Below are 20,902 nucleotides of genomic sequence, written 5' to 3'. Positions count from 1 at the left end.
ATGATTTCATCTTAAATGAGCATAAAAAGTAAGGAAAGCAGTCGAATGCCTTCATTATATTGTTAGATGTGTGCATTTTTAAAGTGACTGTATAAAGAGCAACGAATAAATAAAGAGCAACGAATAAATCGCTTAGTTATTTAGATTTTTTTTTAGATTTTTTTAGATTTAATGTAATCAAACGAAAAAATCTAAATAAATAAGCGATTTATTTGTTGCTCTTTATTCAGAGTGTGTAAGTTATACAGTGAGGAAACGACTAGTGAGATTTGATAGCTTGATTCTATTTCATTATAATAGCCATTAATATTAATAAGCTGAACTGTTTGCTAATGTATTTGCTGCTAATGCATACTATTTATTTATTCTTTTGTAAATAGTAATAATAAAACAAATCACTGACCATTTAACTGTTTATTTACAATGAAACGGCTCCAAATGAGCATATTTAGTAATTTGGGGATTTTTTTTAAGGAGGAGGGTGGGGGGGGGTTGCTTATTATGGTGGGCATATCCCTTATTTTTACATCCCTATGATACAGGGGCAAGCAGCCAGTTCGCATTGTGAAAAGGAGCGGCATCATACCGCCTCGTAGCATTCGTTTTAAAGATGAAATGCAGCTATTCATACCTCTGACTACATAATTCGCCATTTCCAGAAATGCTTATAAGGGTATGTTTTCAGAAGGAATCTGTGTTTAATTTATGAAACAACGCTGCAAAAATGTCGCTTTGAATTCACATTATTTTTCTCACCCCATTGGCAGATTATTTTACTTGTTTTTCTCACTTAATTTTGAAATCAACACACTGTTATTTTGATTGCCTGGAAAATGCTTCTTGATTTAAGAATGTTCAGATATTTGGATTAGAAACGAGACAAAAACTCGCAGTAAGGACAGCGTTTATTTCTGCAATGTGTACTGAAGAGCGTTTCTCTATCAGTGCGCGGGTCATTGACTGAATGTGTTCACTATTAAGGGCACAGGAGGGAGTCAATAGTGCTCTCTGGGTATTGATCGCTGAAGGCAGTAAATACACACACATTCACTGCATGTTCTGCTCCGCCTGGATTTATGCTGTGCGTTGTAAAAATTGAGGGAGTGAAAATGGGCTACTCAGGGAAACACCCATACACATCCACACACACTCATACACAACAGCCAATTTAGTTAATCGATTCCCCTATAGCGCATGTGTTTGGACTGTGGGGGAAACCGGAGCACCCGGAGGAAACCTACAACAACAAGGGGAGAACATGCAAACTCCACACTGAAACGCCAACTGAGCCGGGACTCGAACCAGGGACCTTCTTACAGTGCTAACCACTAAGCCACCGTGCCGCCCAGGGGTTTTAAACACTTTTTATAAAATATAAATAATTGCAGGACAGCATTAAGGCCTGGATCTGATTTAGACAGATGGAGCTATTAAAGCTGAAGCCTAATGAAGTGTCGTTTCTGTTCTTCCAGGGTTCAGCAGTAAAGTTAAATGAGGAACCATTTCTTTCTGTCCATTACATTAAATTACTCGCTTTATTCTGCTTTTCTCCGTCACACGGGTCAGTTCAGGCCCGCATTAGTGTTTTATGGCTTTTAAGGAAATCAGTTGGGCTGTGTGGGATCTGCAAGACTAGTTATTTATTTGTTTATTGTTGTTTGATCTTTGCAAAGGTACATTCTCTTATTATATATACGAATTATTAGCCTCTCTGTATATTTATTAATCAATTTCTGTTTAACAGAGAGCAGATTTTTCTCAACACATTTCTAAAAATAATAGTTCCTAATAAATGATTTATTTTCTTTTCTCCATGATGACAGCACATAATATTAAACTAGATATTCTTTAAGACACTAGTATTCTGCTTAAAGTGACATGTAAAGGCTTCACTAGGGTAATTAGGGTAAAGTTAGGGTAATTAGGCAAGTCATTGTATAACAGTGGTTTGTTCTGGAGACTATCGGAAAATATATAGCTTAAATGGGCGAATAATATTGAACATTAAAATGGTGCTTAAAAAATTCAAAACTGCTTTTATTCTAGCCAAAATAAAGCAAATAAACTCTCTCCAGAAGAAAAAATATTATCAGACATACTGTGAACATTTCCTGCATCTGTTTAACATCATTTTTGAAATATTAAAAAAATAAAAACAATCCAAAGGGGGCGAATAATTTTGACTTCAACTGTATATATGAGTGCTGTCAAACATCACATCCAAGATAAAAGTTTGTATTCATATATTATATGTGTTGTGTATATATGCAAAATATACTAAAGTAATACTTACAGATATATATATATATACATACATGCACACACAAGCAAATACTTTATACAATAGTCATGCATATATAAACTTTGTTTTTGATGTGATTAATCACAATTATTTGTTGACAGCACATACACACACGTTTATAAATATATATACAAAAAAATATATATACACACACACACACGCATGCAGGGGCACCGCTTGGGGATGGGGAGGATTTGGATGATTCTAAGGGCCTACGCAGTTTTGGGGCCCCAGATATATTATTAGATCAATAGGCCCAAACGATCAACCCCTGCCCTTTACTTTCGTCCGCAACAACCAACAAATCCTATATATATATATATATATATATATATATATATATATATATATATATATATATATATATATATATATATATATACGGTTGAAGTTTGAATTATTAGCCCTCCTGTATATATTTTTCTCCAATTTCTTTTTAACGAAGAGCTTTTCTAATAACTGATTTCTTTTATCTTTGCTATGATGACAGTCCATAATATTAGACTAGAAATTCTTCAAGACACTAGTGTTCAGCTTAAAGTGGCATGTAAAGAGCTTCACTAGGGTAATTAGGGTAAAGTTAGGATAATTAGGCAAGTCATTGTATAACAGTGGTTTGTTCTGGAGACAATCCAACACTAACATTGCATAATATTGACCTTAAAATGGCTTTAAAACAATTAAAATCTGCTTTTATTCTAAAAGAAATAAAACAAATAAGACTTTCTCCAGAAGAACAAATATTGGAGGAAATACTGTGAACATTTCCTGAATCTGTTCAACATCATGTGGGAAATATTTAAAATAAAAAAACTCAGTTTATAGGAGGGCGAATAATTTTGACTTTGATTGTTTATGCTTTAACATATTCCTAAATCATCCAGTCTAGCATTGCTAATGTAATAGATTTATCTGCAAGTCTGTAATATTGCACTACACATTTGCGAATAAAGCAGCATTTCTATAATATGAGAAAGAAAAGAGAACAACTGGAGCAGATTTATGCACATTTCTGCTTATCAGATTAATAATTATCCTACTCATCTCTTCAAAATGTATGCTTATCTTGTCATTTCCATTAATAATTAGTTTTAATGCGATCTCATTTTCACATTCTGTTAGGGACTAAAGTGTTTTACAAGCATATAAAGATCATTACGTTCAATTAGTTAAACGGGTGAGTTCAAAAGAAGCGGCTGTCAAAATATCCCCCATTACAGTCCCGCAGAGTCAGAAACGCTCCCTCAGATGAGTGAGGAAATTATTCACCAGCATTTAAATATGCGGTTGCAGTGAGCACACATCAGAAAAGACCAGAAAAAAATGGATTTTTACATTTCTTGAAAGTATATATGTGATATTTTTTGCCATGTGTGTAAATGTACTGTGTGTGTTTACCTGTGTGTTGGGAAAATGAATTGCAGGTTTCATTTTGATATATGATTTCTTAATGCTCTTTTGGCTCGTCTTATAAAGTTAACAAGCTTTTACATCAGTTTTTATCTTGTTTTTTACCCTCTTTTTACTTTTTTCGGCTGATAAATAGTATTGCTAAAAACACAGGGTTTGCGGAGGGTTGTCGCAGACAAAGGACGAAAGTGAACAGCAGGGGGTTTTCGTGGACGAAAGTAAAGAGGGTTGGGGAGTCGGATGGAGAGGAGGGCGGTGGAGGAGGGGGATCGGTAAAATGAAGTTTACGGCACAAATTAAGCCCTGTGTGGCCATAACGATCATATCGGCGACTATATCGGTCATATCGATTACCATACGAGTCATATCTGTGGCCATTTCAGTCATATCTGTGGTCATATCAGAAATATTAGTGGCCATATCAGCCATATCTGTGGCCATATTGGTCATATCTGCAGCCATATCGGTCTTAACTGTGGCCATATTGGTCATATCAGTGGCCATACTGGCCATATCAGTGGCCAAATTGGTCATATCAGTAGCCATATCGGTCATATCTGTGGCCAAATCGGTCATATCGGTAGCCATATCCGTCATATCTGTGGCCAAATCGGTCATATCGGTAGCCATATCCGTCATATCTGTGGCCAAATCGGTCATATCGGTAGCCATATCCGTCATATCTGTGGCCATATCTGTCATATCTGTGGACATATCCATCATATCTGTGGCCATATCTGTCATATCAGTGGCCATATCCATCATATCTGTGGCCATATCTGTCATATCAGTGGCCATATCAGCCATATCGGTCATATCTGTGGCCATATCCGTCATATCTGTCATATCTGTGGACATATCGGTCATATCTGTGGACATATCGGTCATATCTGTGGCCATATCGGTCATATCTGTGGCCATATCTGTCATATCAGTGGCCATATCAGCCATATCGGTCATATCTGTGGCCATATCAGTCATATCTGTGGCCATATCGGTCATATCTGTGGCCATATCTGTGATCATATCTGTGGCCATATCAGTGGCCATATCGGTTATATCTGTAGCCATATCAGTCATATCTGTGGCCATATCTGTCATATCAGTGGCCATATCAGCCATATCGGTCATATCTGTGGCCATATCAGTCATATCTGTGGCCATATCGGTCATATCTGTGGCCATATCTGTGATCATATCTGTGGCCATATCAGTAGCCATATCGGTTATATCTGTAGCCATATCAGTCATATCTGTGGCCTTATTAGTGGCCATATCGGTTATATCTGTAGCCATATCGGTCATATCTGTGGCCATATCAGGGGCCATATTAGTGGCCATATCGGTTATATCTGTAGCCATATCGGTCATATCTGTGGCCATATAAGTGGACATATTGGTTATATCTGTAGCCATATCGGTCAAATCTGTGGCCATAAACAACCTACCAATATTTTTGCTAATAAAGAAATCATATTAGGTGTTTTTATAGATTATGTTTTTCTGTGTGTTAATGTGTTGTGTGTTTACCTGTGTGTTGGGAAAATCCAAGCTGAACTCACACTCGAGTGTTATTAGCATGGCATAAACTGCATGTTTAGCTATGTTTTTTTAAATATATATTTATATAATTTCATAATGCTATCTGAGTTCCACTTTATTAATGTTAGCAAGGTTTACATCATTTTTCTCTGTGTTTTAACACATTTTTTATCTGTTTTGATTTTTTTTTTTTGTAACTATTTCTTAATACTTATACTTGTATTTTGCGTTTGTTTTATAATATTATTATATTAATATTTTATTCTTGTTTATGTAAAGCATTTTGAATTACTATTGTGTTTGAAATGTGCTATATAAATAAACTTGCCTTGCCTTTGACCCTTTTTTGACTTTTAAATGCTTTATTTAATTAGCAGGGATGGCACTATATATATATATATATATATATATATATATATATATATATATATATATATATATATATATATATATATATATATATATATATATATATATATATATTTTTTTTTTTTTTTTTTTTTTTTTTTTTTTTTTAACACATTGAGGATTAGATAAGTGTTCAATTCAAGCTAAACTCTTGCTGTTAGTGACTGCTGAAAATAGACTTGGCTCATTGGTTTATGAAAACTAAAAAGGTCTTTAACAATATCTGACACCTTTATTTTATTGCAGTCTTGATTTAATTATGATACTTTTTGCATTGAATATCAGGTCAGATATTAGCTGAAGCGTTGTACAAGCGTTACATGATGCACATGAAACTGAACAATGTTTGAAAGTCCCAGTATATTAGCTGTGAATATATAAAATCTGCATTATTCTGTGCCGCACATACAGATGTGTCTAACAGATGTGCGAGGACAGAAACAGCAGAGCATCAGCGCTGCCAAGACAGACACTCGTCCACTTACAGCATCACTTTATTTGCGTTGTCATGAAAGAAAATCCTAAAACCGAGGCGTTCTTAAGCGAACATCTGCTTCCTCCATCTGCACAACACCAACACACACTCACATTAATATTCAGCTTTAACACACTTCACTAAACAGACAACACATTAATAAATTAACGAGCGAATGAATGAGTGAATAAATGATTGATTGAATAATTCAATGAATGAATGAATGAACGAAAAATTGAATGAATGAATGAATGAATGAATGAATGAACGAATAATTGAATGAATGAATGAATGAATGAATGAATGAATGAATGAATGAATGAATGAATGAATGAATGAATGAATGTTAACAAATTAACTAATGAACGTAGGCAATTATGAATGAATGGCAATAACAAATGAACTAATGAATGAATAAATGATTGAATCAATGATTAAATGAATGAACAAGCAATTGATTGAATGAATGAATGAATGAATGAACAAATGATTGAATAAAAAATGAATGAACAAATGAATGATTGAAGGAATCAATGATTGAATGAATAAACAATTTAATGAATTAATGAATGAATTAAAGAACGATTTAATGGATGAACTATTGAATGAATGAATAAATGATTGAATTAACAAACGAAGGATCAAATGAATGAATGAATGAATGAATTATTAATTAATTAATTAACGATTGAATAAATGAACAAACGAAAAAAGGATTGAAAGAATGATTATTCTGAACTAACGAATGAATGAATGAATTAATAAATCAATCAATGAACAATTGAATGACTGAAAGAACAAACTATTAAATGAATGAAAGCATGAATGATTGAATTAATGAATTAAGTAATTAATTAACTAACATAATTGTTTAACGATTTAATAAATGAATGAGTAAATAATTGAATGAATGACAAAATGAAAAAAGGATTGAAAGAATGATTATTCTGAACTAACGAATGAATGAATGAATTAATAAATCAATCAATGAACGATTGAATGACTGAAAGAACAAACTATTAAATTAATGAAAGCATAAATGATTGAATTAATGAATGAATTAATTAACATAATTGTTTAACGATTTAATAAATGAATAATTGAATAATTGAATGAATGACAAAATGAAAAAAGGATTGAAAGAATGATTAAATAATTAAATTAAGGATTGAATTAATAAACGAATGAATGAATCAACAATTGAATTACTGAAAAAATGAATGACCAAATGAACGATTGAATGATTGAAAGAGCAAACTATCAAATGGATAAAAGGATGAATGATTGAATGAAGTAATTATTTAACTAACATTATTATTTAACGATTCATAAATAGATGAACAGACGAATGAATGAATGAATGAATGAATGAATGAATGAATGATTGAATGAATGAATGAATGAACAAATGGTTCAATAAATGATCAAATGATTGAATAAATTAATGAATGAATCAATGAATGAATGAATGTTAAACTCTGTTTGAAGGTGATGTATAGTTAACTCTTCATGTAACTGCTGAGTAGTATTAATTAATTACATGAAGTTACTACATTGTTTATTACAAATAGTTTTTACACATTGTTTATGTCAAAGCTCTGTATAAAAGTGCCCTGAACAACAGAAATGAGTGCAGAAGTGTTCATACATGATGAAAATCCCCCAATACAGCATGATGATTCATCTGTGGGCTATAGTGGGCTTTCGCTCATGTATATTAATTCCCTCTTGATGTTGTGTTTTACAGTGCAGTGATTCCCTCTGATGGGTTAATCTTTAATATCCTCTTAAACATCAGCCACAGATTAACTAAAATCACACGTCAGATTTACTGGCAAACCTCCAACAATAAAACCAAACACAAACCTCCTCTTATAATCTGTGGAAATCGCTGCAAACTTTCTTCAGGAGTAACATCTATTGTAATGTCATGTGCATGTTTTTTATTGAGAAAAATCCCCCCCCCCCCAAAAAAAAACAAACAAACATTTGGATAGTTTTAATTAATGAATGAATTAACACTACCTGACAAAGTCTTGTCGTGCAACAAATAATAACTTGATTCTCGTTGATCATTTGTTAAAGTGTCAGAAGGTGGATTTCTCTGATGAATCATCTGTTGATCTGCATCTCAATCATCACAATACTGCAGAAAACCTCCTGGAACCAGCATGCAGCTGAGATTCTCACAGAAATCAGTCAAGTTTGGTGAAGGAGAAATCATGGTTTGGGGTTCCATTCAGTATGTGCGAGAGATCTGCAGAGTTGATGATCAACATCAACAGCCTGAGGTATCAAGACATCTGTGCTGCCCATTACATTACAATTCTCCAGCAGGATAGCGCTCCTGCTCATACTTCAGCCTCCACATCAAAGCTCCTGAAAGCAAAGACGGTAAAGCTGCTCCAAGATTGGCCAGCCTGGTCACCAAACATGAACATTATTGAGCATGTCTGGGGTAAGATGAAGGAGGAGGCATTAAAGATGAACACAAAGACTCTTGATGAACTCTGGGATCCTGCTGAAGGCTTTCTTCTTCATTCCAGATGACTTTATTAATCAGTGATGTGAGTCATGTCAGAGATGTATGGATGCAGTCCTCCAAGCTCATGATGGAGTCAGACACAATGTTCATTCTGTCTCCACTGCAGCAGGACTTTATATTCTATACTGGACATTATTTCTGTTCAGTGATGAGACTTTAGTCTGAGCAGAGTCAGACCGCACTGTCCTCATCAAATCAGTCAACATCAAGACATGATCAGATTTAATTGAGCTCAAATCAGCAAAATCTAGAGGCCTTTACCTTTTATATGAGCAAGCCTGAAGTGCCTTTTTCGTGTTCAGATTATAACCCAGATGAAGGCGGTGTAATTAACTGTGCATGAATAAAGTGAATCTTCCTACAGGAATTAAAGTACAGCATTAGACAAGACTTTCTGAAAGCGGAGGCAGGAGTCTAAGATGAACCCAGATCAGCCTGATCACGAGCACAGAGAAGACTGTGGGAGTGTGGAAATAATGAAAGTCACTCTTATGATGATGCCCATTGCTTAATCCGGCTCTGGTGAGAAGAGTGAGAATAGTATGCGACATATTTGAGGATCAGGAGAATAACGCAAACTTTCAGGGCGTTTATCACTTGTTTGTCGGCATCCGGGAGTCTCCATGCATTTCTGTGAGACTTGGGATGTCTGCAAAGTGGTTCTGCAAACTGTTTTGATCAAGTCTGATTTTAGAACAAAAACAATTAATTCATGTTGACCATTAGAGACTGGGGATATTCACACACTGCTGACACACAACTGGGTTTAAACCCTGCATGAAATTAATTTGCATAACAGGTCCCCTTTAAACCCATCTAAAATGCATAGACGATAGAAATTACACACGTTTAACTATTGAGACTAAGCTGACACACAGCCGTCTGTAGCTCCGCCCTCTTCTGAATAGAGCACAATCTCATTTGCATTTAAAGCGACAGTCACCAAAACACCACAATTAGGATCAAAGCCTGAAAGGGTCAGTTTCAGAGAGTTGGAGAACATTATCTGTGTGCTATTCTCAGCTCAAACTCACACACATACTAGAGACAGCAAAGAGACATTTACAGCTTGTTTAAAAGGGGCATAATAGCTGCTCTTTAAAGGGTCACAAAACACCAAAACACATGTTTTGAGCTGTTGACAGTGGTATATGTATCCCACACTGCTAAAACACTATTAAGACACCTACATTTCACAAAAAGTGTAAATTGGTTGTTTTTGCGTTATTTCAAGCAAATTCGTACTTCCGGTTTAAAACTAATTTTTGAAGCTGCGTCACGGTCATGACATAATAGTGTGTATTCCAGCGTGCAGACTGGACGTCTGTGCCAGAGTGTGTCTTATTACGTCTTACAGTGTGTTGCATTAATGCATGAGTAAGGCTTGGTTCAAACCAATCAGCGCGCTCTATTGTGCAACTTCATTAATGTTCATTACTGTCACCGTGTTTTCAGGACAGAGACGCCACGTTGTGTTGGCAAAACAAGCGTGAAGTGTTGCTTTTATAGTTTGCTGCAGTGAAGTTTTGTTTTCATTTTCTCTCTGTGAGAGCGCAGCTGGAGTCACGTGTGGATTAACAGTGTACGCGACGCTCCACAACAATAACTTACGTGTCTAAGGAGGATTATTGTTTACCTGAGAGCTGTTCTCATCTGCAAACGCTGAGATCCGGATTCGCTTGTAGTCTCCTCTTAATAAAGACGCGGCTCTAGTTGCTGGTGATTGTCCTGTCTCTACAGATTTGGTAAGTGAGCGACCAGTGCTCTTTGTTTATTCAGTTTGTATTTTATTCGTATCAAACAAACTATTGCACCGAGTGTAAACAAGTTAGCACTAACAGTTACAACCAAACTATAACCTCGTGTTGGATTTTGTGACCGGAATAACACACGCGGCTTTCTGACGCTACCTGCCGTGTGCATCTAAGTTTCCGGGAAATGCTGAGGGGTTGTTTTTCTCTCATTCGCCGTGCGGTATCAAACATTGCATGAAAAATACACGCTTAGAGCAGATCCTCCAATCAAATATCACGTTTGTCGGGAGGGGCATGAATGAATTCCCTGAATGAAAGAGCCAAACTGCAGTTAAAGTCCACCATTTAATCATTTGCCAAATAATTTGACTACAGATGTCCATGTAAACACAGTCACATTGTCCGCTGTGGTTGTGTGTTTTGACTCTGAAACTCGCGCGTGCCCAAATAGACACTCCCACACCAAGCCTCTTTTGTTCCTCCGACACTGCCCCCTAAACAGAGCTGGACACGCCCACTTTTCTGGCTTTTTCCAAAGTAGAGGTGTGAAAACACCCTGCTGAACTGAGGGGGTTTCATGGCCCTTTAACATAGTATTGACTCAAGTAATTAAATCACCTTTCAAGCAAAGTATCAGAAAAGTCACTTAAATGCAACTTTAATGATGCACTCCGTAATTAATGCCGCTCTCTAAAATAACTTACCCAACACTGATCCACATTTTGACTCTGCATGCACATAAGTGTCCCTCGGGCAGCTGTGCATTAGTGCACCAGTATAAACAGGTCTCGTAAAGGCATGAAAACAAACTACTGATGGGAGAATGGGGAGAGAGAGGAAATTAGGACAAAGCAGGAACAGATAAAACACCAGAGAAACACTAGAATTACACAGAGCCACGACATTCATTCATTCATTTTCCTTCAGCTTAATCTCTGACTTATCAGGGGTCACCACAGTAGAAGGAACCACCAACTATTCCAGCATATGTGTCATGCAGCAGATGCCCTTCCAGCAGAAACACCTTCATTCATTCATTCATTCATTTTCTTGTCAGCTTAGTCCCTTTTATTAATCCGGGGTCACCACAGCGGAATGAACCGCCAACTTATCCAGCAAGTTTTTTACACAGCGGATGCCCTTCCAGCTGCAACCTTCCACACACATTCACACACACACACACTACTACGAACAATTTAGCTTACCCAATTCACCTGTACCACATGTCTCTGGACGGGGAACCGGAGCACCCAGAGGAAACCTACGCCAACGCGGGGAGAACATGCAAACTCCACACAGACTGAATGCAGCCAACTGAATCAGAAGGTCACTCGAACCAGTGACCTACTTGCTGTCACAGTGCTTACCACGGTGCTGGGTTCCATGCAATCGATTTGTAATAGGACAACATGAAGAATTAAAGTACATAACAGCGGTTTGTTCTGGAGACAATCCAACACTAATTTTGCTAAAGGGGGCGAATAATATTGACCTTAAAATGGGTTAAAAACTGCTTTTATTCTAGCCCAAATAAATCAAATAAGACTTTCTTCAGAAGAACAAATATTAGAGGAAACACTGTGAAGTTTTCTTGGTCTGTCATAAACGTTTTCAGGAAGATATTGGGTCCACATCTGGGTGGCACTTTATTTTAAGATGACCTTCTTCCATATATTTACTTTAAAATGAATTATGCATAATTACATGTAAGCAGCACTTAACCCAACCCACATACTGAGCCATGAGCAGACAGTAAGAACAGCTCATTCATGAAGACATCGGTGGATTATAACACAGCATTTACACTCCTCATATGCATGCGGTACATTAGAACATGACCTCATTAACTTGTGTGTATGTGTGAGCATGTGTGTGTTTGTGTAAACATTTGAATATGTGTTTGTGTCTGTGTGTTTAAAAGTGAGTGTGTGTGTGTGTGTGTGTGTGTGTTTCAGCCAGAACTGTCCCTGATTTCATCATTCAGGCTTATTAAAGTCGTCCTCTCGCACATTGAACAGGGTTTGCTGATGTTCACTAGACTCAAGAGTAGGGTTGTAACAATATACCGGTATGACGGTTTACCACGATTTGAACGTGCACGATTATCATACCATGAACAATTGTATATCAACGGTTTTAACCCTTAAAGACCGAGACAGCCGCCCGCGGCTAAAAATAAGTATTGCTCTTAAATGTTTAATAACTTTTGATCCGCTGATCCGATTCATACAATTCAAAGATTGGCATAAAGAAGAGAATCTCAGCTTTCTCAGTGCTGTATCACATAACATTCGCGGACTTTCAGAGGCTCCGGAATCAGTGTGGTTACGTCATCAAAATGTGACAACGCTGATTTGACAAAGAAACGCTCGTCACTGTGGCTGTTTCTCAATTCCAAGAACGCAGAGAATGGACTTGCGTTCTTGTAGAGTGCGGTCTTGCCAGGTGTCCTCGGAAGAACGAACTCAGGAGACCGCGAGGGCAGAGAACGCGTCCTTTGAGAAATGGGATGCTGCGTTCTTCCTGATGGTCATGTGACCTTCACGCGTTTTAAATGGAAATTAATTAAACATTACAGCCTTCATACAACAATTTATTGTTTCCCCCCTCTTCAAAATATATACGTTGCATAAAAACATTATAAATATACTCTGCACGATATAAATAAAACTAATTTTAATACGAATTTCATCAAACAAACACAATTAATGTGTTTATTCCTTTATTAAGATGTTCATGTTAATGTTTACCTTCACCGTTTCATTCAGGGAAACTCCTGAGGTAAATAAGTCATATCTATGAACTTTAATAATAAATCTAAATAAAATGCTGCGCTTCCCACCTCCAGTCGCAATGACTTCTGGGACTTCAAGAGCGAGCTCGCTGTTGAAGTCTGCATCGGTGCGTCCTCGATATCAAGAACACATCCGGGAAGTTTCACGCGTCCTCCGTACTTGCGGTCTTGAGTATTGGAACTGAACTTAGGCAGCTGATGATGACGTTTCACGAGAACACGAGGACGCAAGACCGCTGAAGAACGCATATTGAGAAACAGCTTGTGTCTCCGGACAAACCAGACATGATATATTGATGCATTGTCCCACCTCCATGCCCAGATTGGTTCAAACTCGCTATATCACAACCAATAAGCATAGGTTTCGCTTTTGTTTGTGGACAAAGCTTTTTGAACAACACGGAATGAGAGATACATGAGAGAGCATACATTTATGCGCGGCTAAATAAAACGCAAAAAAAAAAGAAAAGTTTTGCATGAAATAATTCTCATACTAAGTACTTTTGCATGCAGAGCAGCACAGAAACATGACAAAACAGTGACACAGCAAAGACGAACTGCTGCTCTTGCTGTTTTCAAAAGACACAAATGAAGGTGCAGCTGTTTGTCTGCATTGCAGACAACCATATCCAAATCCATATCCACAGACAACCATATCCATGCTGGCACATAAAACCTAAGGATGTTCCATATTGAATCTAGTTTCGTTATGTAACTATTTATAGTATAGTAAATATTTATATCTATTTTTTACTGAGGATTTGCACCATGTTTATTTGGACTTTATTTGGACTTTGACACATTATTTATTATTTTCTTATTTTTATTTGTTCATTGTAAGTGGTGTTGTTTATAGTAACTAAAAATATATTATTTGGAAAAAGTCAAATTTGCTTCACTGTTCTATTATTTTGTAACTTTTGTAACACACCGTATACCGCGAAACCGTCAAACCGTGGTATTGTTTTAGACGATTATCATACCGTGAAAAATTCATACCGTTACAACCCTACTCAAGAGAACATTTCAGATCGTCTCCGTCTTCTAACTGATGTTTTTCTGTGTTTATTTACTAATTGAAACACCACCGAGAAGCACTTTATTGTCTAATTATTTTATGATGAGTAAAAATGACGTTTTTATTTCTCTATTTCCGAATTCAGCCCATCATGATCTCCTCATCCTCCACTTTTCCCAAACCTGTTCAAGTTTCTTCTGAAATTAAATATAAAACAAAGAATAAAGCTGTAAAAACAGCCATCCTCACACTTCCACGGTGACTTCGTTTCTACTATAAATTTGGATGGTTGATTTTCTTCCAACATTCTTCAGAGTATCTTGTTTTGTGTCATAAAAGTCCTCAAGGAAGCGCACTGGTCATTTGTCTGAGCAGACACTGACACCTGCTGTTTCTCAGAGGAACTGCACCATCTGATCAACTCCAGCGTGATTCTTCTTCTCTAATGATTATTTAGTTCCTCATCCTTTAATTAAACTGTAATTTAACAAGGTCTTTAGCATTGCTTGAACAACCCAGTAGGTTTATTGGAGAATATCTGCAGGAAAGTGATTCTCTTTAGACTAGAAGTGAGGAATTCTGGTTTACAAGTCAAATGTAACCTTACCTTTGAGAAATGTATTGATTTTCCACACCATCAGACGAGAACCGAACCTGAACTTCATTAAACTGGATGATTACGGGTCATTATCTTTAAATACAGCTGAAAAACATCCAACACTGATACTGGAGTCCATCTGATCCGGAAGTTGCTAAGACTTTTATTTCAGAAACTGAATATTGAGTAGGAGGCGGGGCTTTGTTTTGTGTTTATTGTTCGCGTGGCAACCTAGCAGTAAGAGGGATGTGGTTAAGCATACTGTGGTCATTAGCATGAACACACACACATATGCAACATTATATGGGTATTTTGGATATGTGCGTAAAAAAACTTGTATGGAAAATCTAGATGCGCATAAATTTTAAAAATGTGCACACGCATGCGCATAACAGAGTGGGAGAAACTTTTTATTCGATAAGAAAAGGATGTGCTAAATGACACTGTTTTAGTGTTTGGATATTATAATTTTTTTATACATACAGAGAAACACTAGTAGATTTTTATTTATTTTTATTTTAGTCCCTTTATTAATCTGGGGTCGCCACAGTGGAATGAACTGCCAACTTATCCAGCACATGTTTTACGTAGCGGATGCCCTTCCAGCTGCAACCCATCTCTGAGGGACGAGTAAGTAAGTAAAGAATGTAAAAGCTGAAAAATGTTGAAGTTTAACCTATTAGCTATTTTAAGTTGTCTGTACTTAAACATTTAAGTTATCTGCAATTAATCATTTAAGTTGAATCAATGAATACACCACATTTGGTCAACTCAATTAAGTGAGTTGTCGATTTCCAATTACTCAAATGAACTGAGGGAATCACTTTTCTGAAATTATTTGAGTGCTTTCAACTTACTAGTGTTTACAGTGCACACGCACATATTGATGTGCAAAATCTAGATCCGGCAGCTCTCTGCAACTCTCACATGGTCGCCCACTGCCAGAAGTGGTGTTAGTTAGGCCAGCAGGGGGCGCCCAACCTGCCGTCTGTGTGGGTCCTAATGCCCCAATATAGTGACGGGGACTCTATACTGCTCAGTGAGCGCCGTCTTTCGGATGAGGTGTTAAACCGAGGTCCCGACCAGGGCCGGAGTGGGACTCCTTTTCAGCCCTGGAGTTTCAAGCCAGACCGGCCCACCTCAGTTCACGACTGATTATATTAAAATACGTCATTTCCAATTCAGTTTCTAATGACACTATCACGTCTTTTTCAAGAAAACAGCTGCTTTAGAACTTGAAATGTTCCAACAACCCAAACAGTATTATGTCTTAACAATAAAAATGAAAAAAAAAAAAAAATTTATACATTTATTAAATAGGTAAAGATCGAACTCGGGTCCTGCGATGTCGTGGCACAACTTGCTGACCACTGGACCACAATAGCGCTGTTGTTACAAACTAGTCAGATTTATTAGTGAATCATCTGATTTTCATTGTGTAATATTCATTAATATTAATTATTCGAATTCTTATATTCACTAAGGTGCCGCGCTGTTTGGGGTCGAATAATAGTTACTTCATCATTAACCTGCAGGCTGCATTTTACTGACGGGGCTGCGAGAAACTAAATAAAAAGAGCGGAGCTGCCGCAAAATAATGAATAAAAAGAGTGAGGTTATGGTCAAATAAATGAATACATGAAAAAAGTGCGACTGCTAAGAGTGCAAGCAGCTAGGGACACCGGCCCTCGCGGCCAAAAAACGGACTGGCCCACCGGGAATTCTCCCGGTCCTCCCGATTAGCCAATCCGGGCCTGGTCCCGACTCTCTTTGGTCGTTAAAAATCCCAGGATGTCCTTCGAAAAAGAGAAGGGGTTTAACCCCGGCACCCTGGCCAAATCTGGTTACTGGCCTCTGTCCATCATGACCTCCTAACCATCCCCATATCATAATTGGCTTCATCAGTCTGTCTCCTCTCCACCAATCAGCAGGTGTGTGGTGTGCGGTCTGGCGCAATATGGCTGTCGTCGCGTCATCCAGGTGGATGCTGCACCCTGGTGGTGGATGAGGAGATCCCCCCAACATTGTGTAAAGCGCTTTGAGTGTCCAGAAAAGCAATATATAAATGTAAGGAATTATTATTATTAAAATCTGAACATGAAGCAGGATTATTTGGAGCTTCTTCCTCTCTAATCGTCTTTATTCCTCCTCAGTCTGCGCTCCTCTAATCTATAATGCAGATCCAGAGGAAATCTGAGGATCTCTCCACAAGTCTCCATCGCGGAGGCCGAGAGTGAGGAAACCATTCAGAGAAATGCACACTTACTAGCCTAAAATATTCCCTGTCAACTCGGCAGGGCTTTGAAGGTGCTCGTGAATATTCACACACACACACACACACCCTCCTGTCCCGAACTCATCAGGAATCAATCACAGAGAATCATTTAAAAAGCCATAGCTTGATTTTAATGTGAGGTTCATCTCCCCTGCTGTTCCAGGAGAACTGGTGTTAACAGGGCCGGAGTGGGACTCCTTTTCAGCCCTGGAGTTTCAAGCCTCAGACCAGCCCACCTCAGTTCACCACTGACTATATTAAAATAAGGTCATTTCCAATTCAGTTTCTAATTACACTATCACGTCTTTTTTTTTAACAAAACAGCTGCTTTGTAACTTAAAATGTTCAACAACCCTAACAGTATTTTATGTCTTAACAATAAAAATAAAAAATCATATTCAGACGAGGATCAAAGCCAGGTCGGCAGTGTCATACTCTAGCACTGGACCACTAGAGCAGTACATAATAGAGAGACTCATCTGAGTTATATCATCGTTAACCTGCAGGCTGGTTTTATATATATATATATATATATATATATATATATATATATATATATATATATATATATATATATATATATATATATATATATATATATAAAAAGAGCAGAACTGCGCTTAAATAGTGAATAAGAAGACTGTGGTCAAATAAATAAATTAATTAATTTAAAAAGTGTGACTGCTGAGAGCAACAGATTCAGTTTTTCGCGGCCAAAAAACGGACCGGCTCACCGGGAATTCTCCCGGTCCTCCCGATTAGCCAATCCGGGCCTGGGTGTTAATCTAACATAAACAGCTGAAGACTAAATTATTATCCTTCTGACATATTTTCATTCTTATATTTTCAAAAATATTTGTTAACATAATAGTTTTAACAGCTATTTTCATTCATTCATTTTCCATCATCTTAGTCCCTTTATTAATCAGGGGTCGCCACAGCGGAATGAACCGCCAACTAATCCAGCATATGTTTTATGCAGCGGATGCCCTTCCAGCTGCAACCTATCACTGGAAAACACCCATACACTCTCATCTACACACACTCATACACTACGGACAATTTAGTTCATCAATTCCCCTATAGCGCATGTGTTTGGACCAGAGCGCTCGGAGGAAACCCACACCAACATGAGGAGAACATGCAAACTCCACACAGAAATGCCAACTGACCCAGCCGGGGCTCGAACCAGCGACCTATTTTGACATATATGACATGTATTTTATATATGTGAAATCTGAAATCGAGCTCGTGTGTTGTGTGTAATTTGCATATATTGCTTCACTCACACCATCTCCAAGTGTGTTTCATTGGTATTCTGATGTTGAAAAGGAAATGTACATGAGATGCAGGGAGATCTGATGAAATCAAGAACATTTTGGGTTTCTCGTCTCAAAGCGTGTTGAGAAGCACGCCTGTAATCTCACACATGATGTAATGCCTCGTCTTACGGCACATGCTCTAGTCCGTCTTAAAGACACGGTTCATCCCTAAATGTACATGCTGCCTTCATCTCCTGGTCCTCCACTTGTTTCAAACCAGTTTCTGTCTTCTGTTAAACAAACATTTAAAGTTCATTTATTTATTTTGTTTATAAAGCACATTTAAAAACACCAACAAGACTGACCAAAATATGATAATAATGTAATATAATAATAATACATTTTATTTATAATGTGCTTTTCTAAAACCCAGAGAGCTGCAACAACCGAGAAATTCCTTAATTCATTTTCCTTTGGCTTTATAATTCATCAGGGGTCGCCACAGCGGAATGAACCACCAATTATTCCAGCATATGTTTTACAAAGCGGATGCCCATCATCTAGACCATGTCTACATGCCTTAAGTTGCTGCCATGTGATTGGCTGATTAGAAATTGGCGTTAATGAACAGTTGGACAGGTGTACCTAATAAAGTGGCCAGTGCGTGTATATAGCACACAGTTAATCTGCAGCTGCATAACTTTATGAAGAAGTTGATTATTAGTAAAGGTAAAGCGCATGTGTTTGGACTGTGGGGGAAACCAGAGCACCAGGAGGATAACGCACGCCAACACAAGGAGAACATGCAAACTCCACACAGATACGCCAAGTGACCCAGTTGGGATTCGAACCAGTGACTTTTCTTCTGAGTGCTTATTTGAGTTACTGTTGCCTTTCTATCAGCTGGAACCAGTCTGGCCATTCTCCTCTGACCTCTGGCCTCAACAAGGCATTTGCGCCCACAGAACTGCCGCTCACTGGATATTTCCTCTTTGTCGGAGCATTCTCTGTAAACCCTAGAGATGGTTGTGCGTGAAAATCCCAGTAGATCAGCAGTTTCTGAAATACTCAGAGCAGCCTGTCTGGCACCAACAACCATGCCACGTTCAAAGTCACTTAAATCCCCTTACTTCCCCATTCTGATGCTCGCTCTGAACTGCAGCAGATCCTCTTGACCATGTCTGCATGCCTAAATGCAGTGAGTTGCTGCCATGTGATTGGCTGATTAGAAATTTGCAATAACAAGCCATTGGACAGGTGTACCTAATAAAGTGACCGGTGAGTGAGTTAATCTGCAGCTATATAATTCACTTTTTGAAAAAGTTGATTATTAGTAAAGGTAAAATAAATCACCCTCCTTTGAGATTATAATTCTTTTTAAAATATTTAATAAGTGAAATTTAACAATATTTCCTAGTATGTTTTTTCTTCTGGAGAGTCTTGTTTTTTTGTTTGCCTAGTTAACCTAATTAGGTAAGCCTTAAATTGCACTTTAAGCTGAATACTAGTATATAAAATAAGTAGTAAAATATGATGTACTGTCATCAAACTAAATAAATAATTAGAAAACGAACAACTAAAACTGTTTAAAATGTGCTGGAAAAGAAATCGGTTCTACACAGCATTTGGGAAATATTTGAAAAATAATTAATATTTCACAAGAGGACGATAACTTTGACTTCAATCGTATGTTTTCAAAGACGTGATGTGATTATTACAGTAATTAAGAAAATAATTTGTGTATTGATCAAGATCTGTGCATGGCACTCACAGCCAGATCATTCATTCATTCATTCATTCATTCATTTTTCTTCGGTTTAGTCCCTTATTTATCAGGGGTCACCACAGCGGAATGAACCGCCAACTATTCCAGCATATGTTTTACACAGCTGATGCCCTTCCAGCTGCAATCCAGTACTGGGAAACAGTCATACACTCTCATTCACACACACACTCATACTCTACGGCCAATGTAGTTCATCAATTGCCCTATAGCGCATGTGTTTGGACTGTAACCGGAGCACCCGGAGGAAACCCACACCAACACGTGGGTTCTTCTAAGTGGTTATTTGAGTTCCTGTTGCCTTTCTATCAGCTCGAGCCAGTCTGGCCATTCTCCTCTGACATCAACAAGGCATTTGCTGCCCACAGAACTGTCAACCAGAACCCGATCAAGTCAAACCTTATTCAACAGCTCCACCTTGTGGTAGATTATAAAACGCAGATGTTTAAAAAGTCCTTTGAAAGAAAAGTGTTGGAGATATATACATTCAATAATATGTAGATCATAAACAGGGTCCAGTCTGAAAATCTAGACACATTTGTGCAACAGGAAAGCAAGAAAATAATAATAATAATAGACTGTAAACCCCAATAAGTTAAGGTAACTCAAACCGATTGCAACAAACTATTTAAGTTGAAAAACTAATGCTAATGAATTTTACCGTACACCACACTGCTTTAATGCCAACCGCAGATGTATTTGGCTAAAATGGAGCTGAATGGAGTGAGGAGCTAAT

The 20,902-nt window shown here is 37.4% G+C and overlaps 1 protein-coding gene and 1 long non-coding RNA gene across 2 annotated transcripts in view; both read right to left on the bottom strand.

Annotated features, from left to right (window-relative positions):
• Positions 1–14,983, bottom strand: part of fstl4 (follistatin-like 4) — a 269,047-nt gene extending 254,064 nt beyond the window's left edge. Inside the window, exon 1 of the mRNA XM_073934943.1 lies at positions 14,856–14,983. The gene's annotated coding sequence lies outside the window, so the exon portion shown is untranslated. The remainder of the gene's footprint in view (positions 1–14,855) is intronic.
• Positions 14,984–15,172: 189 nt separating this feature from the next.
• Positions 15,173–20,431, bottom strand: LOC141379929 (uncharacterized). Its single transcript, XR_012397013.1, has 3 exons — positions 20,302–20,431; positions 17,895–18,111; positions 15,173–17,289 (listed from the first exon to the last, which is right to left on the bottom strand). It is a non-coding gene; the product is annotated as an uncharacterized lncRNA (long non-coding RNA).
• Positions 20,432–20,902: the final 471 nt, after the last annotated feature.

Source organism: Danio rerio, chromosome 21 (assembly GCF_049306965.1).
Source record: "Danio rerio strain Tuebingen ecotype United States chromosome 21, GRCz12tu, whole genome shotgun sequence".
In the NCBI taxonomy this organism is placed as follows: Eukaryota; Metazoa; Chordata; class Actinopteri; order Cypriniformes; family Danionidae; genus Danio; species Danio rerio.
The sequence above is the reverse complement of the archived record's forward strand: the minus strand, read 5'-3'. Positions and strand labels throughout refer to the sequence as shown.